At 45.2% G+C, this 27690-nt stretch overlaps 9 non-coding genes across 9 annotated transcripts; all 9 read right to left on the minus strand.

Annotated features, from left to right (window-relative positions):
* Positions 1 to 3713: 3713 nt before the first annotated feature.
* trnag-gcc (transfer RNA glycine (anticodon GCC)) lies at positions 3714 to 3784 on the minus strand. The gene has a single exon. It is a non-coding gene; the product is annotated as a tRNA-Gly (tRNA).
* A 3759-nt stretch (positions 3785 to 7543) lies between these two features.
* Positions 7544 to 7614, minus strand: trnag-gcc (transfer RNA glycine (anticodon GCC)). The gene has a single exon. It is a non-coding gene; the product is annotated as a tRNA-Gly (tRNA).
* Positions 7615 to 9553: 1939 nt separating this feature from the next.
* On the minus strand, positions 9554 to 9624 carry trnag-gcc (transfer RNA glycine (anticodon GCC)). Its single transcript has one exon. It is a non-coding gene; the product is annotated as a tRNA-Gly (tRNA).
* A 3994-nt stretch (positions 9625 to 13618) lies between these two features.
* Positions 13619 to 13689, minus strand: trnag-gcc (transfer RNA glycine (anticodon GCC)). Its single transcript has one exon. It is a non-coding gene; the product is annotated as a tRNA-Gly (tRNA).
* A 2446-nt stretch (positions 13690 to 16135) lies between these two features.
* trnag-gcc (transfer RNA glycine (anticodon GCC)) lies at positions 16136 to 16206 on the minus strand. Its single transcript has one exon. It is a non-coding gene; the product is annotated as a tRNA-Gly (tRNA).
* Positions 16207 to 18431: 2225 nt separating this feature from the next.
* On the minus strand, positions 18432 to 18502 carry trnag-gcc (transfer RNA glycine (anticodon GCC)). Its single transcript has one exon. It is a non-coding gene; the product is annotated as a tRNA-Gly (tRNA).
* Positions 18503 to 19366: 864 nt separating this feature from the next.
* trnag-gcc (transfer RNA glycine (anticodon GCC)) lies at positions 19367 to 19437 on the minus strand. Its single transcript has one exon. It is a non-coding gene; the product is annotated as a tRNA-Gly (tRNA).
* Positions 19438 to 20507: 1070 nt separating this feature from the next.
* trnag-gcc (transfer RNA glycine (anticodon GCC)) lies at positions 20508 to 20578 on the minus strand. The gene has a single exon. It is a non-coding gene; the product is annotated as a tRNA-Gly (tRNA).
* A 4837-nt stretch (positions 20579 to 25415) lies between these two features.
* trnag-gcc (transfer RNA glycine (anticodon GCC)) lies at positions 25416 to 25486 on the minus strand. Its single transcript has one exon. It is a non-coding gene; the product is annotated as a tRNA-Gly (tRNA).
* Between the last annotated feature and the right edge of the window lie 2204 nt (positions 25487 to 27690).

A 27690-nucleotide genomic window follows, 5' to 3' on the forward strand; every position in this document is an offset into this window, starting at 1 on the left:
CACCTCCCGAGTGGCAGGTGAGATCTCTACCACTGTAGGACCAATTCTCAGGTGATAAGTGTTTGAACCGGCTGAAGGAGGAATAAGTACCAATCAGAACTTTAACCCATAAAACATGAATGATGCAGCCAACACGAGCCAATGAGGCACAGACGAACCTCTGGATGGCACGATGCAGTCATCGTCGTCTATGCAGAAGGAGGAAAAAGTACCAATCAGACCCAGACCTCAGGATTACTAAGGCGCGGGTATCAGGAACGTCCAGATGGGACGAAGTAGAAAGAAGTACCAATCATTATAAATAGATGACTGAGTTAGTGAGAGAGAGAGACAGAAAGACACAAATGTCTGGTTGTTACAATAATAGCCATCCTCTTCTACATAGAATTGGGAAAACCATTGGCTGCGAATCAAGCAACAACCTCCCAAGTGGAAGGTGAGATCTCTACCACTGTTGGACCAATGGTCAGGTGACAAGGGTTTCAAATGGTTGAACGATGAATAAGTACCAATCAGACCAAGACCTCGGGATTACTAAGGCGCGGGAAACAGGAACGTCCGTATGGGATGATGTAGAAAGAAGTACCAATCATTATATATAGATGAGTGAGTGAGTGAAAGAGAGAGAGAGACAGACACAAATGTCTGGTTGTTACAATAATTCCCATCCTCTTCTATATAGAACGGAGAAAAAAATTGGCCACGAATCAAGCAGACACCTCCGAGTGGCAGGTGAGATCTCTACCACTGTAGGACCAATGCTCAGGTCACAAGGGTTTCAAATGGTTGAAAGAGGAATAAGTACCAATCAGACCCAGACCTCGGGATAACTAAGGCACGGGAAACAGGAACGTCCGGATGGGACGATGTAGAAAGAGGTACCAATCTTTATAGATAGATGAGTGAGTGAGAGAGAGAGACAGACACAAATGTCTGGTTGTTGCAAATATTTGCCATCCTGTTCTATATAGAACGGGGAAAACCATTGGCCGCGAATCGAGCAATGAATTCCTGCGTGGCAGCTGAGATCTCTACCACTGTAGGACCAATGCTCAGGTGACAAGGGTATCAAGTGGATGAACGAGGAATAAGTACCAATCAGACCAAGACCTCGGGATTACTAAGGCGCGGGAAACAGGAACGTCCGGATGGGACGATGTAGAAAGAGGTACCAATCTCTATAGATAGATGAGTGAGTGAGTGAAAGAGAGAGAGAGACAGACACAAATGTCTGGTTGTTACAGTAATAGCCATCCTCTTCTACATAGAATGGGGAAAACCATTGGCAGCGAATCAAGCAACAACCTCCCGAGTGGAAGGTGAGATCTCTACCACTGTCGGACCAATGGTCAGGTGACAAGGGTTTCAAATGGTTGAACGATGAATAAGTACCAATCAGACTTAGACCTCGGGATAACTAAGGCACGGGAAACAGGAACGTCCGGATGGGACGATGTAGAAAGAGGTACCAATCTCTATAGATAGATGAGTGAGTGAGAGAGAGAGACAGACACAAATGTCTGGTTGTTACAATAGTAGCCATCCTCTTCTATATAGATCGGGGATAACCATTGTCTGCGAATCAAGCAACAACCTCCCGAGTGGCCGGTGAGATCGCTACCACTGGCGGACCAATGCTCAGGTGACAAGGGTTTCAAGTGGATGAAAGAGGAATAAGTTCCAATCATACCCAGACCTCGGGATAACTAAGGCACTGGAAACAGGAACGTCCGGATGGGACGATGTAGAAAGAGGTACCAATCTTTATAGATAGATGAGTGAGTGAGAGAGAGAGACAGACACAAATGTCTGGTTGTTACAATAATAGCCATCCTCTTCTACATAGAATGGGGAAAACCATTGGCCGCGAATCAAGCAACAACCTCCCGAGTGGAAGGTGAGATATCTACCACTGTAGCACAAATGCTCAGGTGACAAGGGTTTCAAGTGGATGAACGAGGAATAAATAACGATGAGACTTAGATCTCGGGATTACTAAGTCACAGGTTACAGTAACGTCCGGATGGGATGATGTAGAAAGAAGTACCAATCATTATAGATACATGAGTGAGTGAGTGAAAGAGAGAGAGAGAGACAGACACAAATGTCTGGTTGTTACAATAATTCCCATCCTCTTCTATATAGAACGGAGAAAAAAATTGGCCACGAATCAAGCAGACACCTCCGAGTGGCAGGTGAGATCTCTACCACTGTAGGACCAATTCTCATGTGATAGGTGTTTGAACCGGCTGAAGGAGGAATAAGTACCAATCAGAACTTTAACCCATAAAACATGAATGATGCAGCCAACACGAGCCAATGAGGCACAGACGAACCTCTGGATGGCACGATGCAGTCATCATCGTCTATGCAGAAGGAGGAAAAAGTACCAATCAGACCCAGACCTCAGGATTACAAAGGCGCGGGTATCAGGAACGTCCAGATGGGACGAAGTAGAAAGAAGTACCAATCATTATAAATAGATGACAGAGTAAGTGAGAGAGATAGAGAGACAGACACAAATGTTTGGTTGTTGCAATGATTTGCCATCCTCTACTATATAGAACGAGGAAAACCATTGGCCGCGAATCAAGCAAAGGCCTCCCGAGTGGCAGGTGAGGCCTCTACGTCTGTAGGACCAATGCTCAGGTGACAAGGGTTTCGAGTAGTTGAACAAGGAATAAGTAACAATCATTATAAATAGATGAGTGAGTGAGTGACAGAGAGAGAGAGACAAATGTCTGGTTGTTACAATAATAGCTAACCTCTTCTATATAGAACGGAGAAAAAAATTGGCCGCGAATCAAGCAGACACCTCCCGAGTTGCAGGTGAGATCTCTACCACTGTAGGACCAATTCTCAGGTGATAAGTGTTTGAACCGGCTGAAGGAGGAATAAGTACCAATCAGAACTTTAACCCATTAAACATGAATGATGCAGCCAACACGAGCCAATGAGGCACAGACGAACCTCTGGATGGCACGATGCAGTCATCGTCGTCTATGCAGAAGGAGGAAAAAGTACCAATCAGACCCAGACCTCAGGATTACTAAGGCGCGGGTATCAGGAACGTCCAGATGGGATGAAGTAGAAAGAAGTACCAATCATTATAAATAGATGACTGAGTTAGTGAGAGAGAGAGACAGAAAGACACAAATGTCTGGTTGTTACAATAATAGCCATCCTCTTCTATATAGATCGAGGATAACCATTGGCCGTGAATCAAGCAACAACCTCCCGAGTGGCAGGTGAGATCTCTACCACTGTCGGACCAATGGTCAGGTGACAAGGGTTTGAAATGGTTGAACGATGAATAAGTACCAATCAGACCAAGACCTCGGGATTACTAAGGCGCGGGAAACAGGAACGTCCGGATGGGATGATGTAGAAAGAAGTACCAATCATTATAGATAGATGAGTGAGTGAGTGAAAGAGAGAGAGAGACAGACACAAATGTCTGGTTGTTACAATAATAGCCATCCTCTTCTACATACAATTTGGAAAACCATTGGCCGCGAATCAAGCAACAACCTCCCGAGTGGCAGGTGAGATCTCTACCACTGTCGGACCAATGCTCAGGTGACAAGGGTTTCAAGTGGATGAACGAGGAATAAGTACCGATGAGACTTAGATCTCGGGATTACTAAGTCAGGGTTACAGTAACGCCCGTATGGGACGATGTAATCATTGTCGTCTTTGCAGAACGAGGAAAATGCATTGGCTGGGAATCGAACCCGGGCCTCCCGCGTGGCAGGCGAGAATACTACCACTGAACAACCAATGCTCAGGTTATGAAAATCTTAAGTGGTTGAATGGGAAAGAAGTACTAATCATTATAGCTAATAGGATAGATGAGTGACTGAGTGAGACAGACACAAATGTCTGGTTGTTGCAATTATTTGCCATCCTCTACTATATAGAACGAGGAAAACCATTGGCCGCGAATCAAGTAAAGGCCTCCCGAGTGGCAGGTGAGGTCTCTACGTCTGTAGGACCAATGCTCAGGTGACAAGGGTTTCGAGTAGTTGAACAAGGAATAAGTAACAATCATTATAGATAGATGAGTGAGTGAGTGACAGAGAGAGAGAGACAAATGTCTGGTTGTTACAATAATAGCTAACCTCTTCTATATAGAACGGAGAAAAAAATTGTCCGCGAATCAAGCAGACACCTCCCGAGTTGCAGGTGAGATCTCTACCACTGTAGGACCAATTCTCAGGTGATAAGTGTTTGAACCGGCTGAAGGAGGAATAAGTACCAATCAGAACTTTAACCCATTAAACATGAATGATGCAGCCAACACGAGCCAATGAGGCACAGACGAACCTCTGGATGGCACGATGCAGTCATCGTCGTCTATGCAGAAGGAGGAAAAAGTACCAATCAGACCCAGACCTCAGGATTACTAAGGCGCGGGTATCAGGAACGTCCAGATGGGATGAAGTAGAAAGAAGTACCAATCATTATAAATAGATGACTGAGTTAGTGAGAGAGAGAGACAGAAAGACACAAATGTCTGGTTGTTACAATAATAGCCATCCTCTTCTATATAGATCGAGGATAACCATTGGCCGTGAATCAAGCAACAACCTCCCGAGTGGCAGGTGAGATCTCTACCACTGTCGGACCAATGGTCAGGTGACAAGGGTTTGAAATGGTTGAACGATGAATAAGTACCAATCAGACCAAGACCTCGGGATTACTAAGGCGCGGGAAACAGGAACGTCCGGATGGGATGATGTAGAAAGAAGTACCAATCATTATAGATAGATGAGTGAGTGAGTGAAAGAGAGAGAGAGACAGACACAAATGTCTGGTTGTTACAATAATAGCCATTCTCTTCTACATACAATTTGGAAAACCATTGGCCGCGAATCAAGCAACAACCTCCCGAGTGGCCGGTGAGATCGCTACCACTGGCGGACCAATGCTCAGGTGACAAGGGTTTCAAGTGGATGAAAGAGGAATAAGTTCCAATCATACCCAGACCTCGGGATAACTAAGGCACTGGAAACAGGAACGTCCGGATGGGACGATGTAGAAAGAGGTACCAATCTTTATAGATAGATGAGTGAGTGAGAGAGAGAGACAGACACAAATGTCTGGTTGTTACAATAATAGCCATCCTCTTCTACATAGAATGGGGAAAACCATTGGCCGCGAATCAAGCAACAACCTCCCGAGTGGAAGGTGAGATATCTACCACTGTAGCACAATTGCTCAGGTGACAAGGGTTTCAAGTGGATGAAAGAGGAATAAGTAACGATGAGACTTAGATCTCGGGATTACTAAGTCACAGGTTACAGTAACGTCCGGATGGGATGATGTAGAAAGAAGTACCAATCATTATAGATAGATGAGTGAGTGAGTGAAAGAGAGAGAGAGAGACAGACACAAATGTCTGGTTGTTACAATAATTCCCATCCTCTTCTATATAGAACGGAGAAAAAAATTGGCCACGAATCAAGCAGACACCTCCGAGTGGCAGGTGAGATCTCTACCACTGTAGGACCAATGCTCAGGTGACAAGTGTTTGAACCGGCTGAAGGAGGAATAAGTACCAATCAGAACTTTAACCCATAAAACATGAATGATGCAGCCAACACGAGCCAATGAGGCACAGACGAACCTCTGGATGTCACGATGCAGTCATCGTCGTCTATGCAGAAGGAGGAAAAAGTACCAATCAGACCCAGACCTCGGGATAACTAAGGCACGGGAAACAGGAACGTCCGGATGGGACGATGTAGAAAGAGGTACCAATCTTTTTAGATAGATGAGTGAGTGAGAGAGAGAGACAGACACAAATGTCTGGTTGTTGCAATTATTTGCCATCCTGTTCTATATAGAACGGGGAAAACCATTGGCCGCGAATCGAGCAATTAATTCCTGCGTGGCAGCTGAGATCTCTACCACTGTAGGACCAATGCTCAGGTGACAAGGGTATCAAGTGGATGATCGAGGAATAAGTACCAATCAGACCAAGACCTCGGGATTACTAAGGCGCGGGAAACAGGAACGTCCGGATGGGATGATGTAGAAAGAAGTACCAATCATTATAGATAGATGAGTGAGTGAGTGAAAGAGAGAGAGAGACAGACACAAATGTCTGGTTGTTACAATAATAGCCATCCTCTTCTACATAGAATGGGGAAAACCATTGGCCGCGAATCAAGCAACAACCTCCCGAATGGAAGGTGAGATCTCTACCACTGTCGGACCAATGGTCAGGTGACAAGGGTTTCAAATGGTTGAACGATGAATAAGTACCAATCAGACTTAGACCTCGGGATAACTAAGGCACGGGAAACAGGAACGTCCGGATGGGACGATGTAGAAAGAGGTACCAATCTCTATAGATAGATGAGTGAGTGAGAGAGAGAGACAGACACAAATGTCTGGTTGTTACAATAATAGCCATCCTCTTCTACATAGAATGGGGAAAACCATTGGCCGCGAATCAAGCAACAACCTCCCTAGTGGAAGGTGAGATCTCTACCACTGTCGGACCAATGGTCAGGTGACAAGGGTTTCAAATGGTTGAACGATGAATAAGTACCAATCAGACTTAGACCTCGGGATTACTAAGGCGCGGGTATCAGGAACGTCCAGATGGGACGAAGTAGAAAGAAGTACCAATCATTATAAATAGATGACTGAGTTAGTGAGAGAGAGAGACAGACACAAATGTCTGGTTGTTACAATAATAGCCATCCTCTTCTAAATAGAATGGGGAAAACCATGGGCCGCGAATCAAGCAACAACCTCCCGAGTGGAAGGTGAGATATCTACCACTGGCGGACCAATGCTCAGGTGACAAGGGTTTCAAGTGGATGAAAGAGGAATAAGTAACGATGAGACTTAGATCTCGGGATTACTAAGTCACAGGTTACAGTAACGTCCGGATGGGATGATGTAGAAAGAAGTACCAATCATTATAGATAGATGAGTGAGTGAGTGAAAGAGAGAGAGAGAGACAGACACAAATGTCTGGTTGTTACAATAATTCCCATCCTCTTCTATATAGAATGGAGAAGAAAATTGGCCACGAATCAAGCAGACACCTCCGAGTGGCAGGTGAGATCTCTACCACTGTAGGACCAATTCTCAGGTGACAAGGGTTTGAAATGGTTGAACGATGAATAAGTACCAATCAGACCAAGACCTCGGGATTACTAAGGCACGGGAAACAGGAACGTCCGGATGGGATGATGTAGAAAGAAGTACCAATCATTATAGATAGATGAGTGAGTGAGTGAAAGAGAGAGAGAGACAGACACAAATGTCTGGTTGTTACAATAATAGCCATCCTCTTCTATATAGATCGAGGATAACCATTGGCCTCGAATCAAGCAACAACCTCCCGAGTGGATGGTGAGATCTCTACCACTGTAGCACAAATGCTCAGGTGACAAGGGTTTCAAGTGGATGAAAGAGGAATAAGTACCGATGAGACTTAGATCTCGGGATTACTAAGTCACGGGTTACAGTAACGTCCGGATGGGACGATGTAATCATTGTCGTCTTTGCAGAACGAGGAAAATGCATTGGCCGGGAATCGAACCCAGGCCTCCCGCGTGGCAGCCGAGAATTCTACCACTGAACAACCAATGCTCAGGTTATGAAAATCTTAAGTGGTTGAATGGGAAAGAAGTACTAATCATTAAAGATAATTGGATAGATGAGTGAGTGAGTGAGACAGACACAAATGTCTGGTTGTAGCAATTACTTGCCATCCTCTACTATATAGAACGGGGAAAACCATTGGCCGCGAATCAAGCAGACACCTCCCGAGTGGCAGGTGAGATCTCTACCACTGTAGGACCAATGCTCAGGTGACAAGTGTTTGAACCGGCTGAAGGAGGAATAAGTACCAATCAGAACTTTAACCCATAAAACATGAATGATGCAGCCAACACGAGCCAATGAGGCACAGACGAACCTCTGGATGGCACGATGCAGTCATCGTCGTCTATGCAGAAGGAGGAAAAAGTACCAATCAGACCCAGACCTCGGGATAACTAAGGCACGGGAAACAGGAACGTCCGGATGGGACGATGTAGAAAGAGGTACCAATCTTTTTAGATAGATGAGTGAGTGAGAGAGAGAGACAGAAACAAATGTCTGGTGGTTGCAATTATTTGCCATCCTGTTCTATATAGAACGGGGAAAACCATTGGCCGCGAATCGAGCAATGAAATCCTGCGTGGCAGCTGAGATCTCTACCACTGTAGGACCAATGCTCAGGTGACAAGGGTATCAAGTGGATGAACGAGGAATAAGTACCAATCAGACCAAGACCTCGGGATAACTTAGGCGCGGGTATCAGGAACGTCCAGATGGGATGAAGTAGAAAGAAGTACCAATCATTATAAATAGATGACTGAGTTAGTGAGAGAGAGAGACAGACACAAATGTCTGGTTGTTACAATAATAGCCATCCTCTTCTATATAGATCGGGGATAACCATTGTCCGCGAATCAAGCAACAACCTCCCGAGTGGAAGGTGAGATCTCTACCACTGTTGGACCAATGGTCAGGTGACAAGGGTTTGAAATGGTTGAACGAGGAATAAGTACCAATCAGACCATGACCTCGGGATTACTAAGGCGCAGGAAACAGGAACGTCCGGATGGGATGATGTAGAAAGGAGTACCAATCATTATAGATTGATGAGTGAGTGAGTGAAAGAGAGAGAGAGACAGACACAAATGTCTGGTTGTTACAATAATAGCCATCCTCTTCTACATAGAATGGGGAAAACCATTGGCCGCGAATCAAGCAACAACCTCCCGCATGGAAGGTGAGATCTCTACCACTGTCGGACCAATGGTCAGGTGACAAGGGTTTCAAATGGTTGAACGATGAATAAGTACCAATCAGACTTAGACCTCGGGATTACTAAGGCGCGGGTATCAGGAACGTCCAGATGGGACGAAGTAGAAAGAAGTACCAATCATTATAAATAGATGACTGAGTTAGTGAGAGAGAGAGACAGACACAAATGTCTGGTTGTTACAATAATAGCCATCCTCTTCTATATAGATCGGGGATAACCATTGTCAGCGAATCAAGCAACAACCTCCCGAGTGGTAGGTGAGATCGCTACCACTGTCGGACCAATGCTCAGGTGACAAGGGTTTCAAGTGGATGAAAGAGGAATAAGTTCCAATCATACCCAGACCTCGGGATAACTAAGGCACTGGAAACAGGAACGTCCGGATGGGACGATGTAGAAAGAGGTACCAATCTTTATAGATAGATGAGTGAGTGAGAGAGAGAGACAGACACAAATGTCTGGTTGTTACAATAATAGCCATCCTCTTCTACATGGAATGGGGAAAACCATTGGCCGCGAATCAAGCAGACACCTCCCGAGTTGCAGGTGAGATCTCTACCACTGTCGGACCAATGCTCAGGTGACAAGGGTTTCAAGTGGATGAATGAGGAATAAGTACCGATGAGACTTAGATCTCGGGATTACTAAGTCAGGGTTACAGTAACGCCCGTATGGGACGATGTAATCATTGTCTTCTTTGCAGAACGAGGAAAATGCATTGGCCGGGAATCGAACCCGGGCCTCCCGCGTGGCAGGCGAGAATTCTACCACTGAACAACCAATGCTCAGGTTATGAAAATCTTAAGTGGTTGAATGGGAAAGAAGTACTAATCATTAAAGATAACTGGATAGATGGGTGAGTGAGTGAGACAGACACAAATGTCTGGTTGTAGCAATTATTTGCCATCCTCTACTATATAGAACGGGGAAAACCATTGGCCGCGAATCAAGCAGACACCTCCCGAGTGGCAGGTGAGATCTCTACCACTGTAGGACCAATGCTCAGGTGACAAGTGTTTGAACCGGCTGAAGGAGGAATAAGTACCAATCAGAACTTTAACCCATAAAACATGAATGATGCAGCCAACACGAGCCAATGAGGCACAGACGAACCTCTGGATGGCACGATGCAGTCATCGTCGTCTATGCAGAAGGAGGAAAAAGTACCAATCAGACCCAGACCTCGGGATAACTAAGGCACGGGAAACAGGAACGTCCGGATGGGACGATGTAGAAAGAGGTACCAATCTTTTTAGATAGATGAGTGAGTGAGAGAGAGAGACAGACACAAATGTCTGGTTGTTGCAATTATTTGCCATCCTGTTCTATATAGAACGGGGAAAACCATTGGCCGCGAATCGAGCAATGAATTCCTGCGTGGCAGCTGAGATCTCTACCACTGTAGGACCAATGCTCAGGTGACAAGGGTATCAAGTGGATGAACGAGGAATAAGTACCAATCAGACCAAGACCTCGGGATTACTAAGGCGCGGGAAACAGGAACGTCCGGATGGGATGATGTAGAAAGAAGTACCAATCTCTATAGATAGATGAGTAAGTGAGAGAGAGAGACAGACACAAATGTCTGGTTGTTACAATAATAGCCATCCTCTTCTACATAGAATGGGGAAAACCATTGGCCGCGAATCAAGCAACAACCTCCCGCATGGAAGGTGAGATCTCTACCACTGTCGGACCAATGGTCAGGTGACAAGGGTTTCAAATGGTTGAACGATGAATAAGTACCAATCAGACTTAGACCTCGGGATAACTAAGGCACGGGAAACAGGAACGTCCGGATGGGACGATGTAGAAAGAGGTACCAATCTCTATAGATAGATGAGTAAGTGAGAGAGAGAGACAGACACAAATGTCTGGTTGTTACAATAATAGCCATCCTCTTCTACATAGAATGGGGAAAACCATTGGCCGCGAATCAAGCATCAACCTCCCTAGTGGAAGGTGAGATCTCTACCACTGTCGGACCAATGGTCAGGTGACAAGGGTTTCAAATGGTTGAACGATGAATAAGTACCAATCAGACTTAGACCTCGGGATTACTAAGGCGCGGGTATCTGGAACGTCCAGATGGGACGAAGTAGAAAGAAGTACCAATCATTATAAATAGATGACTGAGTTAGTGAGAGAGAGAGACAGACACAAATGTCTGGTTGTTACAATAATAGCCATCCTCTTCTATATAGATCGGGGATAACCATTGTCAGCGAATCAAGCAACAACCTCCCGAGTGGTAGGTGAGATCGCTACCACTGTCGGACCAATGCTCAGGTGACAAGGGTTTCAAGTGGATGAAAGAGGAATAAGTTCCAATCATACCCAGACCTCGGGATAACTAAGGCACTGGAAACAGGAACGTCCGGATGGGACGATGTAGAAAGAGGTACCAATCTTTATAGATAGATGAGTGAGTGAGAGAGAGAGACAGACACAAATGTCTGGTTGTTACAATAATAGCCATCCTCTTCTACATGGAATGGGGAAAACCATTGGCCGCGAATCAAGCAGACACCTCCCGAGTTGCAGGTGAGATCTCTACCACTGTAGGACCAATTCTCAGGTGATAAGTGTTTGAACCGGCTGAAGGAGGAATAAGTACCAATCAGAACTTTAACCCATTAAACATGAATGATGCAGCCAACACGAGCCAATGAGGCACAGACGAACCTCTGGATGGCACGATGCAGTCATCGTCGTCTATGCAGAAGGAGGAAAAAGTACCAATCAGACCCAGACCTCAGGATTACTAAGGCGCGGGTATCAGGAACGTCCAGATGGGATGAAGTAGAAAGAAGTACCAATCATTATAAATAGATGACTGAGTTAGTGAGAGAGAGAGACAGAAAGACACAAATGTCTGGTTGTTACAATAATAGCCATCCTCTTCTATATAGATCGAGGATAACCATTGGCCGTGAATCAAGCAACAACCTCCCGAGTGGCAGGTGAGATCTCTACCACTGTAGCACAAATGCTCAGGTGACAAGGGTTTCAAGTGGATGAAAGAGGAATAAGTACCGATGAGACTTAGATCTCGGGATTACTAAGTCACGGGTTACAGTAACGTCCGGATGGGATGATGTAGAAAGAAGTACCAATCATTATAGATAGATGAGTGAGTGAGTGAAAGAGAGAGAGAGAGACAGACACAAATGTCTGGTTGTTACAATAATTCCCATCCTCTTCTATATAGAACGGAGAAAAAAATTGGCCACGAATCAAGCAGACACCTCCGAGTGGCAGGTGAGATCTCTACCACTGTAGGACCAATTCTCAGGTGATAGGTGTTTGAACCGGGTGAAGGAGGAATAAGTACCAATCAGAACTTTAACCCATAAAACATGAATGATGCAGCCAACACGAGCCAATGAGGCACAGACGAACCTCTGGATGGCACGATGCAGTCATCATCGTCTATGCAGAAGGAGGAAAAAGTACCAATCAGACCCAGACCTCAGGATTACAAAGGCGCGGGTATCAGGAACGTCCAGATGGGACGAAGTAGAAAGAAGTACCAATCATTATAAATAGATGACAGAGTAAGTGAGAGAGATAGAGAGACAGACACAAATGTCTGGTTGTTGCAATGATTTGCCATCCTCTACTATATAGAACGAGGAAAACCATTGGCCGCGAATCAAGCAAAGGCCTCCCGAGTGGCAGGTGAGGCCTCTACGTCTGTAGGACCAATGCTCAGGTGACAAGGGTTTCGAGTAGTTGAACAAGGAATAAGTAACAATCATTATAGATAGATGAGTGAGTGAGTGACAGAGAGAGAGAGACAAATGTCTGGTTGTTACAATAATAGCTAACCTCTTAAATATAGAACGGAGAAAAAAATTGGCCGCGAATCAAGCAGACACCTCCCGAGTTGCAGGTGAGATCTCTACCACTGTAGGACCAATTCTCAGGTGATAAGTGTTTGAACCGGCTGAAGGAGGAATAAGTACCAATCAGAACTTTAACCCATTAAACATGAATGATGCAGCCAACACGAGCCAATGAGGCACAGACGAACCTCTGGATGGCACGATGCAGTCATCGTCGTCTATGCAGAAGGAGGAAAAAGTACCAATCAGACCCAGACCTCAGGATTACTAAGGCGCGGGTATCAGGAACGTCCAGATGGGATGAAGTAGAAAGAAGTACCAATCATTATAAATAGATGACTGAGTTAGTGAGAGAGAGAGACAGAAAGACACAAATGTCTGGTTGTTACAATAATAGCCATCCTCTTCTATATAGATCGAGGATAACCATTGGCCGTGAATCAAGCAACAACCTCCCGAGTGGCAGGTGAGATCTCTACCACTGTCGGACCAATGGTCAGGTGACAAGGGTTTGAAATGGTTGAACGATGAATAAGTACCAATCAGACCAAGACCTCGGGATTACTAAGGCGCGGGAAACAGGAACGTCCGGATGGGATGATGTAGAAAGAAGTACCAATCATTATAGATAGATGAGTGAGTGAGTGAAAGAGAGAGAGAGACAGACACAAATGTCTGGTTGTTACAATAATAGCCATCCTCTTCTACATAGAATGGGGAAAACCATTGGCCGCGAATGAAGCAACAACCTCCCGAGTGGCAGGTGAGATCTCTACCACTGTCGGACCAATGCTCAGGTGACAAGGGTTTCAAGTGGATGAATGAGGAATAAGTACCGATGAGACTTAGATCTCGGGATTACTAAGTCACAGTTTACAGTAACGCCCGTATGGGACGATGTAATCATTGTCTTCTTGCAGAACGAGGAAAATGCATTGGCCGGGAATCGAACCCGGGCCTCCCGCGTGGCAGGCGAGAATTCTACCACTGAACAACCAATGCTCAGGTTATGAAAATCTTAAGTGGTTGAATGGGAAAGAAGTACTAATCATTATAGATAATAGGATAGATGAGTGACTGAGTGAGACAGACACAAATGTCTGGTTGTTGCAATTATTTGCCATCCTCTACTATATAGAACGAGGAAAACCATTGGCCGCGAATCAAGTAAAGGCCTCCCGAGTGGCAGGTGAGGTCTCTATGTCTGTAGGACCAATGCTCAGGTGACAAGGGTTTCGAGTAGTTGAACAAGGAATAAGTAACAATCATTATAGATAGATGAGTGAGTGAGTGAAAGAGAGAGAGAGACAGACACAAATGTCTGGTTGTTACAATAATAGCCATCCTCTTCTACATAGAATGGGGAAAACCATTGGCCGCGAATCAAGCAAAACCTCCCTAGTGGAAGGTGAGATCTCTACCACTGTCGGACCAATGGTCAGGTGACAAGGGTTTCAAATGGTTGAACGATGAATAAGTACCAATCAGACTTAGACCTCAGGATTACTAAGGTGCGGGTATCAGGAACGTCCAGATGAGACGAAGTAGAAAGAAGTACCAATCATTATAAATAGATGACTGAGTTAGTGAGAGAGAGAGACAGACACAAATGTCTGGTTGTTACAATAATAGCCATCCTCTTCTATATAGATCGGGGATAACCATTGTCCGCGAATCAAGCAACAACCTCCCGAGTGGCCGGTGAGATCGCTACCACTGGCGGACCAATGCTCAGGTGACAAGGGTTTCAAGTGGATGAAAGAGGAATAAGTTCCAATCATACCCAGACCTCGGGATAACTAAGGCACTGGAAGCAGGAACGTCCGGATGGGACGATGTAGAAAGAGGTACCAATCTTTATAGATAGATGAGTGAGTGAGAGAGAGAGACAGACACAAATGTCTGGTTGTTACAATAATAGCCATCCTCTTCTACATAGAATGGGGAAAACCATTGGCCGCGAATCAAGCAACAACCTCCCGAGTGGAAGGTGAGATATCTACCACTGTAGCACAAATGCTCAGGTGACAAGGGTTTCAAGTGGATGAAAAAGGAATAAGTAACGATGAGACTTAGATCTCGGGATTACTAAGTCACAGGTTACAGTAACGTCCGGATGGGATGATGTAGAAAGAAGTACCAATCATTATAGATGAGTGAGTGAGTGAAAGAGAGAGAGAGAGACAGACACAAATGTCTGGTTGTTACAATAATTCCCATCCTCTTCTATATAGAACGGAGAAAAAAATTGGCCACGAATCAAGCAGACACCTCCGAGTGGCAGGTGAGATCTCTACCACTGTAGGACCAATGCTCAGGTGACAAGTGTTTGAACCGGCTGAAGGAGGAATAAGTACCAATCAGAACTTTAACCCATAAAACATGAATGATGCAGCCAACACGAGCCAATGAGGCACAGACGAACCTCTGGATGTCACGATGCAGTCATCGTCGTCTATGCAGAAGGAGGAAAAAGTACCAATCAGACCCAGACCTCGGGATAACTAAGGCACGGGAAACAGGAACGTCCGGATGGGACGATGTAGAAAGAGGTACCAATCTTTTTAGATAGATGAGTGAGTGAGAGAGAGAGACAGACACAAATGTCTGGTTGTTGCAATTATTTGCCATCCTGTTCTATATAGAACGGGGAAAACCATTGGCCGCGAATCGAGCAATGAATTCCTGCGTGGCAGCTGAGATCTCTACCACTGTAGGACCAATGCTCAGGTGACAAGGGTTTCAAATGGTTGAACGATGAATAAGTACCAATCAGACTTAGACCTTCGGGATTACTAAGGCGCGGGTATCAGGAACGTCCGGATGGGACGATGTAGAAAGAGGTACCAATCTCTATAGATAGATGAGTGAGTGAGAGAGAGAGACAGACACAAATGTCTGGTTGTTACAATAATAGCCATCCTCTTCTACATAGAATGGGGAAAACCATTGGCCGCGAATCAAGCAACAACCTCCCTAGTGGAAGGTGAGATCTCTACCACTGTCGGACCAATGGTCAGGTGACAAGGGTTTCAAATGGTTGAACGATGAATAAGTACCAATCAGACTTAGACCTTCGGGATTACTAAGGCGCGGGTATCAGGAACGTCCAGATGGGACGAAGTAGAAAGAAGTACCATTCATTATAAATAGATGACTGAGTTAGTGAGAGAGAGAGACAGACACAAATGTCTGGTTGTTACAATAATAGCCATCCTCTTCTACATAGAATGGGGAAAACCATTGGCCGCTAATGAAGCAACAACCTCCCGAGTGGCAGGTGAGATCTCTACCTCTGTCGGACCAATGCTCAGGCGACAAGGGTTTCAAGTGGATGAACGAGGAATAAGTACCGATGAAACTTAGATCTCGGGATTACTAAGTCAGGGTTACAGTAACGCCCGTATGGGACGATGTATTCATTGTCTTCTTTGCAGAACGAGGAAAATGCATTGGCCGGGAATCGAACCCGGGCCTCCCGCATGGCAGGCGAGAATTCTACCACTGAACAACCAATGCTCAGGTTATGAAAACAAATGTCTGGTTGTTGCAATTATTTGCCATCCTCTACTATATAGAACGGGGAAAACCATTGGCCGCGAATCAAGCAAAGGTCTCCCGAGTGGCAGGTGAGGTCTCTACGTCTGTAGGACCAATGCTCAGGTGACAAGGGTTTCGAGTGGTTGAACAAGGAATAAGTAACAATCATTATAGATAGATGAGTGAGTGAGTGACTGAGAGAGAGAGACAAATGTCTGGTTGTTACAATATAAGCCAACCTCCTCTATATAGAACGGAGAAAAAAATTGGCCGCGAATCAAGCAGACACCTCCCGAGTGGCAGGTGAGATCTCTACCACTGTAGGACCAATGCTCAGGTGACAAGTGTTTGAACCAGCTGAAGGAGGAATAAGTACCAATCAGACCCAGACCTCGGGATAACTAAGGCACGGGAAACAGGAACGTCCGGATGGGACGATGTAGAAAGAGGTACCAATCTTTAAAGATAGATGAGTGAGTGAGAGAGAGAGAGAGAGACAGACACAAATGTCTGGTTGTTACAATAATAGCCATCCTCTTCTACATAGAATGGGGAAAACCATTGGCTGCGAATCAAGCAACAACCTCCCGAGTGGAAGGTGAGATCTCTACCACTGTAGCACAAATGCTCAGGTGACAAGGGTTTCAAGTGGATGAACGAGGAATAAGTACCGATGAGACTTAGATCTCGGGATTACAAAATCACGGGTTACAGTAACGTCTGGATGGGACGATGTAATCATTGTCTTCTTGCAGAACGAGGAAAATGCATTGGCCGGGAATCGAACCCGGGCCTCCCGCGTGACAGGCAAGAATTCTTCCACTGAGGAACCAATGCTCAGGTCATGAAAATCTTAAGTGGTTGAATGGGAAAGAAGTACTAAACATTATAGATAATAGGATAGATGAGTGAGTGAGTGAGACAGACACAAATGTCTGGTTGTTGCAATTATTTGCCATCCTCTACTATATAGAACGAGGAAAACCATTGGCCGCGAATCAAGCAAAGGCCTCCCGAGTGGCAGGTGAGATCTCTACCACTGTAGGACCAATTCTCAGGTGATATGTGTTTGAACCGGCTGAAGGAGGAATAAGTACCAATCAGAACTTTAACCCATAAAACATGAATGATGCAGCCAACACGAGCCAATGAGGCACAGACGAACCTCTGGATGGCACGATGCAGTCATCGTCGTCTATGCAGAAGGAGGAAAAAGTACCAATCATACCCAGACCTCAGGATTACTAAGGCGCGGGTATCAGGAACGTCCAGATGGGACGAAGTAGAAGGATGTACCAATCATTATAAATAGATGACTGAGTTAGTGAGAGAGAGAGAGAAAGACACAAATGTCTGGTTGATACAATAATAGCCATCTTCTTCTATATAGATCGAGGATAACCATTGGCCGCGAATCAAGCAACAACCTCCCGAGTGGCAGGTGAGATCGCTACCACTGTCGGACCAATGCTCAGATGACAAGGGTTTGAAATGGTTGAACGATGAACAGGTACCAATCAGACCAAGACCTCGGGATTACTAAGGCGCGGGAAACAGGAACGTCCGGATGGGATGATGTAGAAAGAAGTACCAATCATTATAGATAGATGAGTGAGTGAGTGAAAGAGAGAGAGAGACAGACACAAATGTCTGGTTGTTACAATAATAGCCATCCTCTTCTATATAGATCGAGGATAACCATTGGCCGCGAATCAAGCAACAACCTCCCGTGTGGCAGGTGAGATCTCTACTACTGTCGGACCAATGGTCAGGTGACAAGGGTTTGAAATGGTTGAACGATGAACAGGTACCAATCAGACCAAGACCTCGGGATTACTAAGGCGCGGGAAACAGGAACGTCCGGATGGGATGATGTAGAAAGAAGTACCAATCATTATAGATAGATGAGTGAGTGAGTGAAAGAGAGAGAGAGACAGACACAAATGTCTGGTTGTTACAATAATAGCCATCCTCTTCTACATAGAATGGGGAAAACCATTGGCCGCGAATCAAGCAACAACCTCCCGAGTGGCAGGTGAGATCTCTACCACTGTCGGACCAATGCTCAGGTGACAAGGGTTTCAAGTGGATGAACGAGGAATAAGTACCGATGAGACTTAGATCTCGGGATTACTAAGTCACGGGTTACAGTAACGTCCGGATGGGACAATGTAATCATTGTCTTCTTTGCAGAACGAGGAAGATGCATTGGCCGGGAATCGAATCCAGGCCTCCCGCGTGGCAGGCGAGAACTCTACCACTGAACAACCAATGCTCAGGTTATGAAAATCTTAAGTGGTTGAATGGGAAAGAAGTACTAATCATTATAGATAATTGGATAGATGAGTGAGTGAGTGAGACAGACACAAATGTCTGGTTGTTGCAATTATTTGCCATCCTCTACTATATAGAACGGGGAAAACCATTGGCCGCGAATCAAGCAAAGGCCTCCCGAGTGGCAGGTGAGGTCTCTACGTCTGTAGGACCAATGCTCAGGTGACAAGGGTTTCAAGTGGTTGAACAAGGAATAAGTAACAATCATTATAGATAGATGAGTGAGTGAGTGACTGAGAGAGAGAGACAAATGTCTGGTTGTTACAATAATAGCCAACCTCCTCTATATAGAACGGAGAAAAAAATTGGCCGCGAATCAAGCAGACACCTCCCGAGTGGCAGGTGAGATCTCTACCACTGTAGGACCAATGCTCAGGTGACAAGTGTTTGAACCGGCTGAAAGAGGAATAAGTACCAATCAGACCCAGACCTCGGGATAACTAAGGCACGGGAAACAGGAACGTCCGGATGGGACGATGTAGAAAGAGGTACCAATCTTTAAAGATAGATGAGTGAGTGAGAGAGAGAGAGAGAGACAGACACAAATGTCTGGTTGTTACAATAATAGCCATCCTCTTCTACATAGAATGGGGAAAACCATTGGCTGCGAATCAAGCAACAACCTCCCGAGTGGAAGGTGAGATCTCTACCACTGTAGCACAAATGCTCAGGTGACAAGGGTTTCAAGTGGATGAACGAGGAATAAGTACCGATGAGACTTAGATCTCGGGATTACAAAATCACGGGTTACAGTAACGTCTGGATGGGACGATGTAATCATTGTCGTCTTGCAGAACGAGGAAAATGCATTGGCCGGGATTCGAACCCGGGCCTCCCGCGTGGCAGGCAAGAATTCTACCACTGAGGAACCAATGCTCAGGTCATGAAAATCTTAAGTGGTTGAATGGGAAAGAAGTACTAATCATTATAGATAATAGGATAGATGAGTGAGTGAGTGAGACAGACACAAATGTCTGGTTGTTGCAATTATTTGCCATCCTCTACTATATAGAACGAGGAAAACCATTGGCCGCGAATCAAGCAAAGGCCTCCCGAGTGGCAGGTGAGATCTCTACCACTGTAGGACCAATTCTCAGGTGATAAGTGTTTGAACCGGCTGAAGGAGGAATAAGTACCAATCAGAACTTTAACCCATAAAACATGAATGATGCAGCCAACACGAGCCAATGAGGCACAGACGAACCTCTGGATGGCACGATGCAGTCATCGTCGTCTATGCAGAAGGAGGAAAAAGTACCAATCATACCCAGACCTCAGGATTACTAAGGCGCGGGTATCAGGAACGTCCAGATGGGACGAAGTAGAAAGATGTATTAATCATTATAAATAGATGACTGAGTTAGTGAGAGAGAGAGAGAAAGACACAAATGTCTGGTTGATACAATAATAGCCATCTTCTTCTATATAGATCGAGGATAACCATTGGCCGCGAATCAAGCAACAACCTCCCGAGTGGCAGGTGAGATCGCTACCACTGTCGGACCAATGCTCAGGTGACAAGGGTTTCAAGTGGATAAAAGAGGAATAAGTACCAATCAGACCAAGACCTCGGTATTACTAAGGCGCGGGAAACAGGAACGTCCGGATGGGATGATGTAGAAAGAAGTACCAATCATTATAGATAGATGAGTGAGTGAGTGAAAGAGAGAGAGAGACAGACACAAATGTCTTGTTGTTACAATAATAGCCATCCTCTTCTACATAGAATGGGGAAAACCATTGGCCGCGAATCAAGCAACAACCTCCCGAGTGGCAGGTGAGATCTCTACCACTGTCGGACCAATGCTCAGGTGACAAGGGTTTCAAGTGGATGAACGAGGAATAAGTACCGATGAGACTTAGATCTGGGGATTACTAAGTCACGGGTTACAGTAACGTCCGGATGGGACGATGTAATCATTGTCTTCTTTGCAGAACGAGGAAAATGCATTGGCCGGGAATCGAACCCGGGCCTCCCGCGTGGCAGGCGAGAATTCTACCACTGAACAACCAATGCTCAGGTATAGATGAGTGAGTGAGTGAGACAGACACAAATGTGTGGTTGTTGCAATTATTTGCCATCCTCTACTATGTAGAACGGGGAAAACCATTGGCCGCGAATCAAGCAAAGGCCTCCCGAGTGGCAGGTGAGGTCTCTACGTCTGTAGGACCAATGCTCAGGTGACAAGGGTTTCGAGTGGTTGAACAAGGAATAAGTAACAATCATTATAGATAGATGAGTGAGTGAGAGAGACAGACACAAATGTCTGGTTGTTGCAATTATTTGCCATCCTCTACTATATAGAACGGGGAAAAAAATTGGCCGCGAATCAAGCAGACACCTCCTGAATGGCAGGTGAGATCTCTACCACTGTAGGACCAATGCTCAGGTAACAAGTGTTTGAACCTGCTGAAGGAGGAATAAGTACCAATCAGACCCAGACCTCGGGATAACTAAGGCACGGGAAACAGGAACGTCTGGATGGGACGATGTAGAAAGAGGTACCAATCTTTATAGATAGATGGGTGAGTGAGAGAGAGAGAGAGACAGACACAAATGTCTGGTTGTTACAAAAATAGCCATCCTCTTCTACATAGAATGGGGAAAACCATTGGCCGCGAATCAAGCAACAACCTCCCGAGTGGAAGGTGAGATCTCTACCACTGTTGGACCAATGGTCAGGTGACAAGGGTTTCAAATGGTTGAACGATGAATAAGTACCAATCAGACCCAGACCTCAGGATTATTAAGGCGCGGGTATCAGGAACGTCCAGATGGGACGAAGTAGAAAGAAATACCAATCATTATAAATAGATGACTGAGTTAGTGAGAGAGAGACAGAAAGACACAAATGTCTGGTTGTTACAATAATAGCCATCCTCTTCTACATAGAATGGGGAAAACCATTGGCCGCGAATCAAGCAACAACCTCCCGAGTGGCAGGTGAGATCTCTACCACTGTAGGACCAATGCTCAGGTGACAAGGGTTTCGAGTAGTTGAACAAGGAATAAGTAACAATCATTATAGATAGATGAGTGAGTGAGTGACAGAGAGAGAGAGACAAATGTCTGGTTGTTACAATAATAGCCAACCTCTTCTATATAGAACGGAGAAAAAAATTGGCCGCGAGTCAAGCAGACACCTCCCGAGTGGCAGGTGAGATCTCTACCACTGTAGGACCAATTCTCAGGTGATAAGTGTTTGAACCGGCTGAAGGAGGAATAAGTACCAATCAGAACTTTAACCCATAAAACATGAATGATGCAGCCAACACGAGCCAATGAGGCACAGACGAATCTCTGGATGGCACGATGCAGTCATCGTCGTCTATGCAGAAGGAGGAAAAAGTACCAATCAGACCCAGACCTCAGGATTACTAAGGCGCGGGTATCAGGAACGTCCAGATGGGACGAAGTAGAAAGAAGTACCAATCATTATAAATAGATGACTGAGTTAGTGAGAGAGAGAGACAGAAAGACACAAATGTCTGGTTGTTACAATAATAGCCATCCTCTTCTACATAGAATTGGGAAAACCATTGGCTGCGAATCAAGCAACAACCTCCCAAGTGGAAGGTGAGATCTCTACCACTGTTGGACCAATGGTCAGGTGACAAGGGTTTCAAATGGTTGAACGATGAATAAGTACCAATCAGACCAAGACCTCGGGATTACTAAGGCGCGGGAAACAGGAACGTCCGTATGGGATGATGTAGAAAGAAGTACCAATCATTATATATAGATGAGTGAGTGAGTGAAAGAGAGAGAGAGACAGACACAAATGTCTGGTTGTTACAATAATTCCCATCCTCTTCTATATAGAACGGAGAAAAAAATTGGCCACGAATCAAGCAGACACCTCCGAGTGGCAGGTGAGATCTCTACCACTGTAGGACCAATGCTCAGGTCACAAGGGTTTCAAATGGTTGAAAGAGGAATAAGTACCAATCAGACCCAGACCTCGGGATAACTAAGGCACGGGAAACAGGAACGTCCGGATGGGACGATGTAGAAAGAGGTACCAATCTTTATAGATAGATGAGTGAGTGAGAGAGAGAGACAGACACAAATGTCTGGTTGTTGCAAATATTTGCCATCCTGTTCTATATAGAACGGGGAAAACCATTGGCCGCGAATCGAGCAATGAATTCCTGCGTGGCAGCTGAGATCTCTACCACTGTAGGACCAATGCTCAGGTGACAAGGGTATCAAGTGGATGAACGAGGAATAAGTACCAATCAGACCAAGACCTCGGGATTACTAAGGCGCGGGAAACAGGAACGTCCGGATGGGACGATGTAGAAAGAGGTACCAATCTCTATAGATAGATGAGTGAGTGAGTGAAAGAGAGAGAGAGACAGACACAAATGTCTGGTTGTTACAGTAATAGCCATCCTCTTCTACATAGAATGGGGAAAACCATTGGCAGCGAATCAAGCAACAACCTCCCGAGTGGAAGGTGAGATCTCTACTACTGTCGGACCAATGGTCAGGTGACAAGGGTTTCAAATGGTTGAACGATGAATAAGTACCAATCAGACTTAGACCTCGGGATAACTAAGGCACGGGAAACAGGAACGTCCGGATGGGACGATGTAGAAAGAGGTACCAATCTCTATAGATAGATGAGTGAGTGAGAGAGAGAGACAGACACAAATGTCTGGTTGTTACAATAGTAGCCATCCTCTTCTATATAGATCGGGGATAACCATTGTCTGCGAATCAAGCAACAACCTCCCGAGTGGCCGGTGAGATCGCTACCACTGGCGGACCAATGCTCAGGTGACAAGGGTTTCAAGTGGATGAAAGAGGAATAAGTTCCAATCATACCCAGACCTCGGGATAACTAAGGCACTGGAAACAGGAACGTCCGGATGGGACGATGTAGAAAGAGGTACCAATCTTTATAGATAGATGAGTGAGTGAGAGAGAGAGACAGACACAAATGTCTGGTTGTTACAATAATAGCCATCCTCTTCTACATAGAATGGGGAAAACCATTGGCCGCGAATCAAGCAACAACCTCCCGAGTGGAAGGTGAGATATCTACCACTGTAGCACAAATGCTCAGGTGACAAGGGTTTCAAGTGGATGAACGAGGAATAAGTAACGATGAGACGTAGATCTCGGGATTACTAAGTCACAGGTTACAGTAACGTCCGGATGGGATGATGTAGAAAGAAGTACCAATCATTATAGATACATGAGTGAGTGAGTGAAAGAGAGAGAGAGAGACAGACACAAATGTCTGGTTGTTACAATAATTCCCATCCTCTTCTATATAGAACGGAGAAAAAAATTGGCCACGAATCAAGCAGACACCTCCGAGTGGCAGGTGAGATCTCTACCACTGTAGGACCAATTCTCATGTGATAGGTGTTTGAACCGGCTGAAGGAGGAATAAGTACCAATCAGAACTTTAACCCATAAAACATGAATGATGCAGCCAACACGAGCCAATGAGGCACAGACGAACCTCTGGATGGCACGATGCAGTCATCATCGTCTATGCAGAAGGAGGAAAAAGTACCAATCAGACCCAGACCTCAGGATTACAAAGGCGCGGGTATCAGGAACGTCCAGATGGGACGAAGTAGAAAGAAGTACCAATCATTATAAATAGATGACAGAGTAAGTGAGAGAGATAGAGAGACAGACACAAATGTTTGGTTGTTGCAATGATTTGCCATCCTCTACTATATAGAACGAGGAAAACCATTGGCCGCGAATCAAGCAAAGGCCTCCCGAGTGGCAGGTGAGGCCTCTACGTCTGTAGGACCAATGCTCAGGTGACAAGGGTTTCGAGTAGTTGAACAAGGAATAAGTAACAATCATTATAAATAGATGAGTGAGTGAGTGACAGAGAGAGAGAGACAAATGTCTGGTTGTTACAATAATAGCTAACCTCTTCTATATAGAACGGAGAAAAAAATTGGCCGCGAATCAAGCAGACACCTCCCGAGTTGCAGGTGAGATCTCTACCACTGTAGGACCAATTCTCAGGTGATAAGTGTTTGAACCGGCTGAAGGAGGAATAAGTACCAATCAGAACTTTAACCCATTAAACATGAATGATGCAGCCAACACGAGCCAATGAGGCACAGACGAACCTCTGGATGGCACGATGCAGTCATCGTCGTCTATGCAGAAGGAGGAAAAAGTACCAATCAGACCCAGACCTCAGGATTACTAAGGCGCGGGTATCAGGAACGTCCAGATGGGATGAAGTAGAAAGAAGTACCAATCATTATAAATAGATGACTGAGTTAGTGAGAGAGAGAGACAGAAAGACACAAATGTCTGGTTGTTACAATAATAGCCATCCTCTTCTATATAGATCGAGGATAACCATTGGCCGTGAATCAAGCAACAACCTCCCGAGTGGCAGGTGAGATCTCTACCACTGTCGGACCAATGGTCAGGTGACAAGGGTTTGAAATGGTTGAACGATGAATAAGTACCAATCAGACCAAGACCTCGGGATTACTAAGGCGCGGGAAACAGGAACGTCCGGATGGGATGATGTAGAAAGAAGTACCAATCATTATAGATAGATGAGTGAGTGAGTGAAAGAGAGAGAGAGACAGACACAAATGTCTGGTTGTTACAATAATAGCCATCCTCTTCTACATACAATTTGGAAAACCATTGGCCGCGAATCAAGCAACAACCTCCCGAGTGGCAGGTGAGATCTCTACCACTGTCGGACCAATGCTCAGGTGACAAGGGTTTCAAGTGGATGAACGAGGAATAAGTACCGATGAGACTTAGATCTCGGGATTACTAAGTCAGGGTTACAGTAACGCCCGTATGGGACGATGTAATCATTGTCGTCTTTGCAGAACGAGGAAAATGCATTGGCTGGGAATCGAACCCGGGCCTCCCGCGTGGCAGGCGAGAATACTACCACTGAACAACCAATGCTCAGGTTATGAAAATCTTAAGTGGTTGAATGGGAAAGAAGTACTAATCATTATAGCTAATAGGATAGATGAGTGACTGAGTGAGACAGACACAAATGTCTGGTTGTTGCAATTATTTGCCATCCTCTACTATATAGAACGAGGAAAACCATTGGCCGCGAATCAAGTAAAGGCCTCCCGAGTGGCAGGTGAGGTCTCTACGTCTGTAGGACCAATGCTCAGGTGACAAGGGTTTCGAGTAGTTGAACAAGGAATAAGTAACAATCATTATAGATAGATGAGTGAGTGAGTGACAGAGAGAGAGAGACAAATGTCTGGTTGTTACAATAATAGCTAACCTCTTCTATATAGAACGGAGAAAAAAATTGTCCGCGAATCAAGCAGACACCTCCCGAGTTGCAGGTGAGATCTCTACCACTGTAGGACCAATTCTCAGGTGATAAGTGTTTGAACCGGCTGAAGGAGGAATAAGTACCAATCAGAACTTTAACCCATTAAACATGAATGATGCAGCCAACACGAGCCAATGAGGCACAGACGAACCTCTGGATGGCACGATGCAGTCATCGTCGTCTATGCAGAAGGAGGAAAAAGTACCAATCAGACCCAGACCTCAGGATTACTAAGGCGCGGGTATCAGGAACGTCCAGATGGGATGAAGTAGAAAGAAGTACCAATCATTATAAATAGATGACTGAGTTAGTGAGAGAGAGAGACAGAAAGACACAAATGTCTGGTTGTTACAATAATAGCCATCCTCTTCTATATAGATCGAGGATAACCATTGGCCGTGAATCAAGCAACAACCTCCCGAGTGGCAGGTGAGATCTCTACCACTGTCGGACCAATGGTCAGGTGACAAGGGTTTGAAATGGTTGAACGATGAATAAGTACCAATCAGACCAAGACCTCGGGATTACTAAGGCGCGGGAAACAGGAACGTCCGGATGGGATGATGTAGAAAGAAGTACCAATCATTATAGATAGATGAGTGAGTGAGTGAAAGAGAGAGAGAGACAGACACAAATGTCTGGTTGTTACAATAATAGCCATTCTCTTCTACATACAATTTGGAAAACCATTGGCCGCGAATCAAGCAACAACCTCCCGAGTGGCCGGTGAGATCGCTACCACTGGCGGACCAATGCTCAGGTGACAAGGGTTTCAAGTGGATGAAAGAGGAATAAGTTCCAATCATACCCAGACCTCGGGATAACTAAGGCACTGGAAACAGGAACGTCCGAATGGGACGATGTAGAAAGAGGTACCAATCTTTATAGATAGATGAGTGAGTGAGAGAGAGAGACATACACAAATGTCTGGTTGTTACAATAATAGCCATCCTCTTCTACATAGAATGGGGAAAACCATTGGCCGCGAATCAAGCAACAACCTCCCGAGTGGAAGGTGAGATATCTACCACTGTAGCACAAATGCTCAGGTGACAAGGGTTTCAAGTGGATGAAAGAGGAATAAGTAACGATGAGACTTAGATCTCGGGATTACTAAGTCACAGGTTACAGTAACGTCCGGATGGGATGATGTAGAAAGAAGTACCAATCATTATAGATAGATGAGTGAGTGAGTGAAAGAGAGAGAGAGAGACAGACACAAATGTCTGGTTGTTACAATAATACCCATCCTCTTCTATATAGAACGGAGAAAAAAATTGGCCACGAATCAAGCAGACACCTCCGAGTGGCAGGTGAGATCTCTACCACTGTAGGACCAATGCTCAGGTGACAAGTGTTTGAACCGGCTGAAGGAGGAATAAGTACCAATCAGAACTTTAACCCATAAAACATGAATGATGCAGCCAACACGAGCCAATGAGGCACAGACGAACCTCTGGATGTCACGATGCAGTCATCGTCGTCTATGCAGAAGGAGGAAAAAGTACCAATCAGACCCAGACCTCGGGATAACTAAGGCACGGGAAACAGGAACGTCCGGATGGGACGATGTAGAAAGAGGTACCAATCTTTTTAGATAGATGAGTGAGTGAGAGAGAGAGACAGACACAAATGTCTGGTTGTTGCAATTATTTGCCATCCTGTTCTATATAGAACGGGGAAAACCATTCGCCGCGAATCGAGCAATGAATTCCTGCGTGGCAGCTGAGATCTCTACCACTGTAGGACCAATGCTCAGGTGACAAGGGTATCAAGTGGATGAACGAGGAATAAGTACCAATCAGACCAAGAC

The sequence above is a fragment of the Amia ocellicauda genome, chromosome 20 (genome assembly GCF_036373705.1).
Source record: "Amia ocellicauda isolate fAmiCal2 chromosome 20, fAmiCal2.hap1, whole genome shotgun sequence".
NCBI lineage: Eukaryota > Metazoa > Chordata > Actinopteri > Amiiformes > Amiidae > Amia > Amia ocellicauda.